The 11,008-nt window shown below is 45.9% G+C and overlaps 1 protein-coding gene across 4 annotated transcripts in view; it reads right to left on the minus strand.

Annotated features, from left to right (window-relative positions):
• LCA5 (lebercilin LCA5) overlaps positions 1-6,856 on the minus strand; it is an 87,857-nt gene extending 81,001 nt beyond the window's left edge. Inside the window, exon 1 of one of the 4 annotated variants that reach the window (XM_063916866.1) lies at positions 6,834-6,856. The gene's annotated coding sequence lies outside the window, so the exon portion shown is untranslated. The other 3 variants (XM_063916864.1, XM_063916863.1, XM_063916867.1) reach the window with 3 other exon arrangements.
• Positions 6,857-11,008: the final 4,152 nt, after the last annotated feature.

Genomic DNA, 11,008 nt, shown 5'->3' on the forward strand with positions numbered 1-11,008 from the left:
GCAGGCCTGCCACAGAATGTGCAAGCTGAATTGTACTACAAATCCAACGAGCAATAGTCTGCTTAGAAGCAGGAGCACCCAGCTAGTTGGGTGCATAGAGGATAAACAGCGAGTCAGATTTCCTGACTCCAGCCGTCCTGGAAACATATATTTTCCGGGTCCTGACAACGTCTAGCAACTTGGAGTCCTCCAAGTCCCTAGTAGCCGCAGGCACAATAGGTTTGGTTCAGGTGAGACGCTGAAACCACCTTAGGGAGAAACTGAGGACGAGTCCTCAATTCCGCCCTGTCCGAATGGAAAATCAGATAAGGGCTTTTACAGGATAAAGCCACCAGTTCTGACACGCGCCTGGCCCAGGCCAGAGCCAACAGCATGACCACTTTTTCTGTGAGATATTTTAACTCCACAGATTTAAGTGTGTCAAACCAATGTGACTTTTTGAACCCAAAAACCACCTGGAGATCCCAAAAGTGCCACTAAAGGCACAAAAGGAGGCTGTATATGCAGTACCCCTTTAACAAATGTCTGAACTTCAGGGACTGAAGCTAGTTCTTTTTTGGAAGAAAATAGACAGAGCCGAAATTTGAACCTTAATGGACCCCAATTTCAGGCCCATAGATACTCCTGTTTGCAGGAAATGTAGGAATCGACCCAGTTGAATTTCCTCCGTCGAGTCTTACTGGCCTCGCACCACGCAACATATTTTTGCCAAATGCGGTGATAATGTTTTGCAGTTACATCCTTCCTGGCTTTGATCAGGATAGGGATGACTTCATCCGGAATGCCTTTTTTCTTCAGGATCCGGCGTTCAACCGCCATGCCGTCAACGCAGCCACGGTAAGTCTTGGAACAGACAAGGTCCTTGCTGGAGCAGGTCCCTTCTTAGAGGTAGAGGCTACGGATCCTCCGTGAGCATCTCTTGAAGTTCCGGTTACCAATTCCTTCTTGGCCAATCCGGAGCCACTAATATAGTGCTTACTCCTCTCCATCTTATCAATCTCAGTACCTTGGGTATGAGAGGCAGAGGAGGGAACCCATACACTGATTGGTACACCCACGGTGTTACCAGAGCATCTACAGCTATTGCCTGAGGGTCCCTTGACGTGGCGCAATACCTGTCGAGTTTTTCCCAACGGTTTATAATCATGTGGAAGACTTCTGGGTGAAGTCCTTACTCTCCCGGGTGGAGGTCGTGCTGAGGAAAACTGCTTCCCAGTTGTCCACTCCCGGAATGAAAACTGCTGACAGTGCTATCACATGGTTTTTCGCCCCGCGAAGAATCCTTGCAGCTTCTGCCATTGCCCTCCTGCTTCTTGTGGCACCCTGTCTGTTTACGTGGGTGACTGCTGTAATGTTGTCCGACTGGATCAACACCGGCTGACCTTGAAGCAGAGGTCTTGCTAAGCTTAGAGCATTGTAAATGGCCCTTAGCTTCAGGACATTTATGTGAAGTGATGTCTCCAGGCTTGACCATAAGCCCTGGATATTCCTTCCCTGTGTGACTGCTCCCCAGCCTCGCAGGCTGGCATCCGTGGCCACCAGGACCCAGTCCCGCATGCCGAATCTGCGACCCTCTAGAAGATGAGCACTCTGCAACCACCACAGGAGGGATACCCTTGTCCCTGGTGACAGGGTTATCCGCTGAAGCATCTGAAGATGCGACCCGGACCATTTGTCCAGTAGGTTCCACTGGAAAGTCTTGCGTGGAATCTGCCGAATGGGATTGCTTCGTAGGAAGCCACCATTTTTACCCAGAACCCTTGTGCATTGATGCACTGAGACTTGGTTCGGTTTTAGGAGGTTCCTGACTAGCTCGGATAACTCCCTGGCTTTCTCCTCCGGGAGAAATACCTTCTTTCTGGACTGTGTCCAGGATCATCCCTAGGAACAGAAGACAAGTCGTCGGAACCAGCTGCGATTTTGGAATATTGAGAATCCAATCGTGCTGCCGCAACACTACCTGAGGTAGTGCTACACCGATCTCCAACTGTTCCCTGGATCTCACCCTTATCAGGGAATCGTCCAAGTAAAGGATAACTAAAATTCCCTTCCTTCGAAGGAATATCATCATTACGGTCATTACTTCAGTAAAGACCCGGGGTGCCGTGGACCATCCCTACGGCAGCGTCTGAACCGATAGTGACAGTTCTGTACCATAACCTGAGATACCCTTGGTGAGAAGGGTAAATTTTGACATGAAGGTAAGCATCCTTGATGTCCCGAGACATCATGTAGTCCCCTTCTTCCAGGTTTGTAATCACTGCTCTGAGTGACTCAATTTTGAATTTGAACCTCTGTATGTAAGTGTTCAAAGATTTTAGATTTTAGATTTTAAAATCGGTCTCACCGAGCCGTCTGGCTTCGGTACCACAATAGTGTGGAATAATACCCCGTTCCCTGTTGCAGGAGGGGTACCTTAATTATCACCTGCTGGGAATACAGCTTGTGAATGGCTTCCAAAACTGCCTCCCTGTCAGCGGGAGACGTCGGTAAAACAGACTTTTGGAAACGGCGAGGGGAATACGTCTCGAATTCCAATTTGTACCCCTGAAATATTACCTGAAGGATCCAGGGGTCTACTTGCGAGTGAGCCCATTGCGCACTGAAATTCATTGAGAACGGGCCCCCACCGTGCCTGAACTTGTAAAGCCCTAGCGTCATACTGAGAGCTTGGCAGAGGCGGAAAAGGGTTTCTGTTCCTGGGAACTGGCTGATCTCTGCAGCCATTTTCCTCTCCCTCTGTCACGAGCAGAAAAGAGGAACCCTTTTGTCCGCTTGCCAACCAGGACTGCGCCTGATAATACGGTGTCTTATTTTGAGAGGCTACCTTTTTTTAAGGCAATACTTCCAAATGCCGTTTGGAATCCGCATCACCTGACCACTTTACTGGTATAATTGGACAACGCACTTATACTTGATGCCAGTCGGCAAATATTCCGCTGTGCATCATGCATATATAGTAATGCATCTTTTAATTGCTCTATAGGCAATAATATATTGTCCTTATCTAGGATATCAAATTTCCAGTCAGGGAATCAGACCACGCCAACCCAGCACTGCACATCCAGGCTGAGGCGATTGCTGGTCGCAGTATAACACCAGTATGTGTGTAAATACATTTTAGGATACCCTCCTGCTTTCTATCAGCAGGATCCCTAAGGGCGGCCATCTCCAGAGAGGGTAGAGCCCTTGTTCTTACAAGCGTGTGAGCGCCTTATCCCCCCTAGGGGGTGTTTCCCAACGCACCCTAACCTCTGGCGGGAAAAGGTATACTGCCAATAACTTTTTAGAAATTATCAATTGTTATCGGGGGGAAACCCACGCATCATCACACACCTCATTTTATTTCTCAGATTCAGGAAAACTACAGGAAGTTTTTCCTCACCAAACATAATACCCCTTTTTTTTGGTGGTATTTATATTATCAGAAGAGTGTAAACTTTTTCCATTGCCTCAATCATGCAATGTGTGGCCCTATTGGAAATCACGGTTGTCTCTTCACCGTTGACACAGGAGTCAGTATCCGTGTCGGCGTCTGTATCTGAGGTAACGGGCGCTTTAGAGCCCCTGTATGAGACGTCTGGACATGCACAAGCTGAGTAGCCGGCTGTCTCATGTCAACCACTGTCTTTTATACAAAGCTGACACTGTCACGCAATTTCAACAGTACATCCACTCAGGTGTCGACCCCCCAGGGGATGACAACACTATTACAGACACTCTACTCCGTCTCCTCATAATTTTTCTCCTCATACATGTCGACACAAACGTACCGACACACAGCACACACACAGGGAATGCTCTGATAGAGGACAGGACCCCACTAGCCCTTTGGGGAGACAGAGGGAGAGTTTGCCAGCACACACCAGAGCGCTATATATATACAGGGATAACCTTATATAAGTGTTTTTCCCTTTATAGCTGCTGTATTGTTTATACTGCGCCTAATTTGTGCCCCCCTCTCTTTTTTAACCCCTTTCTGTAGTGTAGTGACTGCAGGGGAGAGCCAGGGAGCTTCCCTCCAACTGAGCTGTGAGGGAAAATGGCGCCAGTGTGCTGAGGAGATAGGCTCCGCCCCTTTCTCGGCGTCCTTATCATCCGTTTACTTGTATGTTTTGGCAGGGGTTAAATGCATCCATATAGCCCAGGAGTTATATGTGATGCATTTATTTTAGCCATAAAAGGTTTTCTATCGATTTATTGCGTCTCAGGGCGCTGCCCCCCCAGCGCCCTGCACCCTCAGTGACCGGAGTGTGAAGTGTGCTGAGAGCAATGGCGCACAGCTGCGGTGCTGTGCGCCTACCTTTATCTGAAGACAGGAAAGTCTTCTGCCGCCGATTTTTCCGGACCTCTTCGCTCTTCTGGCTCTGTAAGGGGGCCGGCGGCGCGGCTCCGGTGACCCATCCAGGCTGAACCTGTGATCGTCCCTCTGGAGCTAATGTCCAGTAGCCTAAGAAGCCCAATCCACTCTGCACGCAGGTGAGTTCGCTTCTTCTCCCCTTAGTCCCTCGATGCAGTGAGCCTGTTGCCAGCAGGTCTCACTGAAAATAATAAACCTAAACTAAAACTTTCACAAAGAGCTCAGGAGAGCCCCTAGTGTGCACCCTTCTCGTCGGGCACAGAAAATCTAACTGAGGCTTGGAGGAGGGTCATAGGGGGAGGAGCCAGTGCACACCAGGTGATCCTAAAGCTTTCTTTAGATGTGCCCTGTCTCCTGCGGAGCCGCTATTCCCCATGGTCCTTACGGAGTTCCCAGCATCCACTAGGACGTCAGAGAAATTAGGCTGAAATCCAACAATTTCGTAGTGTTGGAAGACTCATGTATATCATTTGGTCATTTATAAAATCACTCTGTTTGTATGAATAATATTGTGCATCCGAGAGTTCAAGGGAAATCTTGATCAACATTGTATTGTTTCCATGTTGTCTAGTGTGTACCCAGCTTTAGCCTTAGAGAGAAAGTACAGGTTGAGTATCCCTTATCCAAAATGTTTGGGACCAGAGGTATTTTGGATATCGGATTTTTCCGTATTTTGGAGTAATTGCATACCATAATGAGATATTATGGTGATGGGACCTAAATCTAAGCACAGAATGCATTTATGTTACATATACACCTTATACACACAGCCTGAAGGTCATTTTAGCCAATACTTTTTATAACTTTGTGCATTAAAAAAAGTGTGTGTACATTCACACAATTCATTTATGTTTCATATACACCTTATACACACAGCCTTAAGGTATATTTAATACAATATTTTTAATAAATTTGAGTATTAAACAAAGTTTGTGTACATTGAGCCATCAAAAAACAAAGGTTTCACTATCTCACTCTCACTCAAAAAAGTCCGGATTTCGGAATATTCCTTATTTTGGAATATTTGGATATGGGATACTCAACCTGTACCAGCTAATCAGCTCCTAACTGCCATGTTACAGGCTCTATTTGAAAAATGACATGAGCTGGTTGGCTGGCACTTTGTCTCTGTCCACGTTCTCTCTCTCCAAGGCTTAGTACATAGACCCCATATATTTTAAGACATACTAATAAAAGTTATTGGGCCCAATACACTACCAATACTTATTGTCAGTATATTTTGTTGATATTCATAATTATGCCAAAGGCATTTAACAAGGCAATGTCCTGCGGTGTACCCATCAGAGTCCTCCTCTGCACTGCTAGCAGCCTATTGCTCTTGTCAGGCTAACGAGCAATGCACGTGCACTTCCACCCAGCAGAGACACCTAGAAGGGGTGGTCTTCAGGTTGCCGGCTGTCGGGATCCCGGCGCCGGAATCCCGACAGCCGGCACACCGACACTTTTTCTCCCTCGTGGGGGTCCACGACCACCCTGGAATAGATAGCGTGGCGCGCAGAGCGCCACCGTGCCCACAAGGGGCTCATTTGCGCTCGCCACGCTATTGGTATGCCGGCGGTCGGGCTTCCGGTGCCGGTATGCTGGTCGCCGGGAGCCCGGCCGCCGGCATACCATACTACACCCACTTAGAAGACATTGATAAAGCCAGAAAGGCTTTTTTCAAATGTTTGAAAAAAAAGTCAGTTGGGTGTCTGTTTTTTTTCTGTCTATGACATTAGGGGGGGGGAGACACCCAACTGACTTTTCAAACAATTGAATACCCCCCTATATATAGAAGGGTACGTGGTACAATTACAAACAGCAATAAGCTGTATATTAAATACAGAAGACCTAACCCCTCCTTAGGAAGTGCTAAAGTAGTTATGGGTCGTTCTTAAATGGAACCTATAATGTTTTATATTAAATGATATGTTAATATCAGGTCCAGTATGCACTGCTAATAGCACTTCTTTCTTGTTGCTCTTTCTGCGTCTAAAGGTAAGCGTACACAGCCTGTTTTTACCTCCCTGGGTCCCATTGAGGAATGGGTTTGTAGGACCATTACAGAGGCCCCACCGGGTGATATAATATCGCTCACACCATAGACATGCGGGCCGCAGACCAACCTTACCCCGCTACTCAGCGTGTCAGCAGGCGAGTGATGGGCATCTCCGGCTGCTCCCTGTACAGAGCTGGACTGCTCGGGCTGTGCGTCGCTAAGCGATAATGTCTGTGTCCCAGCCCGCTGCCAGCTATCTATTTACATACAGCTCCACGGTAACGGAGAGGAGGTTTCTATATTCATCTAACCCACATCGCGGCGCTCCATCCAGCCCACACCGCACAGGCACATGACCTGCTCCAGGCAACCATCCAAGCAAGGGCCGGTCTGATTGGAGGAAAGCAAGGCCCTGTGTGATTAGCTAATGTCTGTACTGTGGATTGCTCTGTGCTGTGCGGGTTGCTTGGTTACCTGTATGCTGTCATTAGTTAATTAGCAATCTCAGAGGCAGTCTCCCGAAGTCTCCAAACATAATAAGTTTTTATTTACTCTACATTTTGCAAAGTCAGTAATAGGCTGAACATTTTGACCCTTCCATTCGAATCATCTCCGTATCCGCGCTGTATGTAGTGTGTCTTAACACAGACAAGTTTGGACATTTGTGAACTTTAGATACACATTAAGGGCCAGCATACCTCCCAACATGACCCTCTCCAGGAGGGACACAATGACCTGCTTCTGCACATTCCTCTTAATTTATGATTGCCAGCACCTGTATTGAAAAGGTTAATGCAGAAGAAAGGCGTTTCACCGCACGTGATGGCTGTCATACATTAAGAGGGAAGTCCAGGAGCAGAGCCTTCCGTCCCTCCTGGAGAGGGTCATGTTTGGAGGTATGGCGCCAGTAACGTGTGGTGGGGTGAGGCATAGCCTTTCCTGTCACACTAACGTTTGGAACAGAGTTTTCACTTTATAAAGTACAAGAAAAATACAAAGAATATGGGCGGGATGTATTAAGATACATCGCTGCCCCTCGCCGCTTAACGCAGCGATGTTAATCGCATATGTACTAACATATGCGATCAATATCGCAATGCGGTGACGGAGGCCCCCCGTGATACCTGTGAGGTGGTGTGCGGGGGGTCTCCGTCACCTCCCCGGGATCTTCACACTGCCTAGACGCCGGGAAGCAGCAGCAGGCTGTCCCCGGCGCCTCCTCCTCCCCCCTGCAGCCGGAAGGACCTCCGGCTGCGTTGCTAGGGGGAGGAGGAGATTACCTTCCTGGTCCAGGGCACCCTGGAGGAAGGTATGCCCGGGGGGGAGGGGGGTCTGCGGCGGTCGGTGATAAGAAGCCCATAAGCTTCTATAGGGTATCGCCACCCTGGACGGTGAAAACGCGGCGGTAGGGTCTTAGTAAATTTGAAAATGCGGTAAAACCCCCGTTTTCGTGGGTTTTACCACATTTTTCCTTTAGTACATCCCACCCTATATTAGAAATATTTTCTTCGGATTATTCTAATCATTTTTATAGTCAATGTGTGTGTTTTCTCCTGTGGTGTTTAATGTGTTTTATTGTTTTCTGTGTGGGGGGGGGGGCAATGTGTTTTATTTTTTTCTTGTGCTATGTTTTTCGTCTGCATTTGCATCTGAGTTGCACTGCATATGCACGCACTGCAATGGTAACCGTTACAAACGCAACAAGGAAGGCCGCAACTGTATCCAACTGAGAAGCAGACCCTATGACATACTTGCCTACCTGACCCTCTCCATGAGGGAGAAAATTATCTGTTCCTGGACTTTCCTGGTAATGTATGATTACCATCACCTGTGGTGAGCTAGTTAATTGATAAGAAAGGTGTTTCACCACAGGTGATGGCAATCATACATTACCAGGAAAGTCCAGGAACAGAGCATTTTCTCCCTCATGGGGAGGGTCAGGTAGGCAAGTATGCCCTATGAGGATGAATTCTGCCCCCTCAACAGAATCCACCCCCATAACAGACTATGCCCCCATTAATGCTGCTTACATAGATTTCCCTGGCTGGTTTTCCATCACAATCCACTAAATGGTGGTCATGTGATAGTGACTTCAAGACCAGACCTACGATCATCTGGCATTCAGGTATATATCCCCAGTCCCTAATCCTCCCTCTAGTGCCTAACCTCTGCCTTGTGCCTAAACTTCCTCTCCACAGCCTAACCCTAATGCCAACACGTACCTCCCAACATGACCCTCTCCAGGAGGGACACAATGCTCTGCTTCTGGACTTTTCTCTTAATTTATGATTGCCGGCACCTGTATTGAACAGGTTAATGCAGTGGTTCTCAAACTCGGTCCCCGGGACCCCACACAGTGCATGTTTTGCAGGTAACCCAGCAAGTGCACAGGTGTATTCAGTTCACTATTCACTGACACATTTTAAAAGGTCCACAGGTGGAGCAAATTATTTCACTTGCGATTCTGTGAGGAGACCTGCAAAACATGCACTGTGTGGGGTCCTGAGGACCGAGTTTGAGAACCTGTGGGTTAATGGATAAAAGAGAGAGAATGGGGTTGTACTGATTAGGTGCACAGTATGATGTAATAAAATATAACTTTTATTTATTTATTGATAAAAAGACCCATAATGGGTCAACATGCGAAATATAGAGGTAAAAGGAATAAGGATTCAAGAATGTGCTCTAAGATAGAAAAGTGATACAGATTAAAAATTCATCCGCTCCGATGATTGCATAGACTTATTGTATATGTATAATACTATATTAATGTGTGTACAACCTGAAAGTGTCCTAGTAAATCAATGAACACTATTATGTTTGTTAAATATGTTTCCTACAACTGTGGCTATCTGATATTCTTCTGTCGGTTAATGGATATTATGTACTGCCAGTTAGTGCACTCTCCACCAACTACAAGGAAATAAAATATCCAGTTATTGGATCATGGTTGGAATAAATTCCAATTATACTGCCTGTCCAGCTATCAAATATCCCTTGCATGGGTGGACTGCAGTTCTAAAGGCAAACTTGATATAATATATTAATACTGCTGTACTTGAACGGCATGGAAGCGGCCGTGCTGTAGTAATATCACTCTTCCCTCTTCTATACTAGGTAAGTATCAAATATTTCTGTCTTGGCCCAGTGATCATCTATACTGCCATGATGCAATGAAATTTTGTTGTGGAATGGAATAAGTTTGGCACGGCTCTAATTCTGGTGTAAGTAAAGGTGTGCTATAGTGGCTCTATCGGCATTATTCTATTGGTCGGGATTCCCGTCTCGGTAGTCCTATGCTTCTCAGTCCCTACTGAATTCAAAATACAAATTACTGTTCAAGGGAGTGTTAAGGTTTACAGATAACCTGATTGTTGGCACTGCCTCGGCATGTAATTACTCCGCATTTATGCGTTCAATAAATATTCACGTGTAAGCCGTGCCATGCTCGTTATCATTGATTAGAATATGGAAACCACTTGCTACTGCGGATTGAAAATATTATAGGCTAACATATCATAATGAGTTAACCTCAAAGGCACCCAATATATGAAATGCAGTGGGTGATAACGCTGTTTGTTGAAATAAGTAGGAAAATACCTATTCCGTGACCGCTGAAATTAATAGAAGCTCTAATTGTCTGATATCCCTCTGTGGACTATATAATGGTCTTCTATTTTGAGACAATACAGGATAACTTTATTACAAAGTCGAATTAATTTAGACACACTTTATCATAAATAGAACTGTGTTGCCATATTTACACCTGCCTTTGTCCTATCAACAATAATTCCAATTACACGTTATTACTGAGGGGAATACTATAGTATGTAAATATATGGAGTGATATTGCTGCAGCAGCATGTACTTTATTCAAACTTGTTTGGTCTGATCGGCAAGTATTCCCAGTTAAGCCGTGTAGTGCTGATTGTCGCCAATTAGAACATATAATTTGACTACTTCTGCTGCTGAGGGTATTGCTGGTCGGGGTGACAATAGATATAATGCAATCTTCCTTTGACAGAGAGTGCTACAGTTTGGGAATAAATGAAATATCACTACTACATCAATATGTAGTTCCTCGACATTAATTTAATCAGCGGGCATTCCCGTATTGACCGTGCAGTACTTATTGCCAGCAGTTCCAGACATACAGTTCACCTGCTGCTGCTGAGATTTTACTGATTAAGGTATCCATTAACATGGAAGTCAAACTTGTAACGGTTTTTAATTGATCCACATTCATCCGATCCACGGAATATTTCCGCGATCACCATGCAGCAGTCTGCCAACCACTAGTACACACTGTGATTGATAAATGAACTGGATGTTAATACTGCATCAGCCTATAATAACTCAACGTTATTCTAACCAACGGGACATTCCTGTATAGGCGGTGCAGTATTAATTGCTGATAGTTTGAAACATAATTCACATGCTGTTACTAGAAATAATTATACTGGTTGAAGTAACAATTAACGTGGAGGTCAGAGCTTGCAGCGGTTTCTAATTGATCAGCATTTGTCCGATCCACGGGATATCCCCATGATCACCGTGCAGCAATCTGACAACCACGAGTACACACAAAATAATATTCGTCAATGTAAGAGCATCGGAGCAGAAGTGGGTGCCGATGCGCGCATTTCGCA

The sequence above is a fragment of the Pseudophryne corroboree genome, chromosome 4 (assembly GCF_028390025.1).
Source record: "Pseudophryne corroboree isolate aPseCor3 chromosome 4, aPseCor3.hap2, whole genome shotgun sequence".
NCBI classification, from domain to species: Eukaryota; Metazoa; Chordata; class Amphibia; order Anura; family Myobatrachidae; genus Pseudophryne; species Pseudophryne corroboree.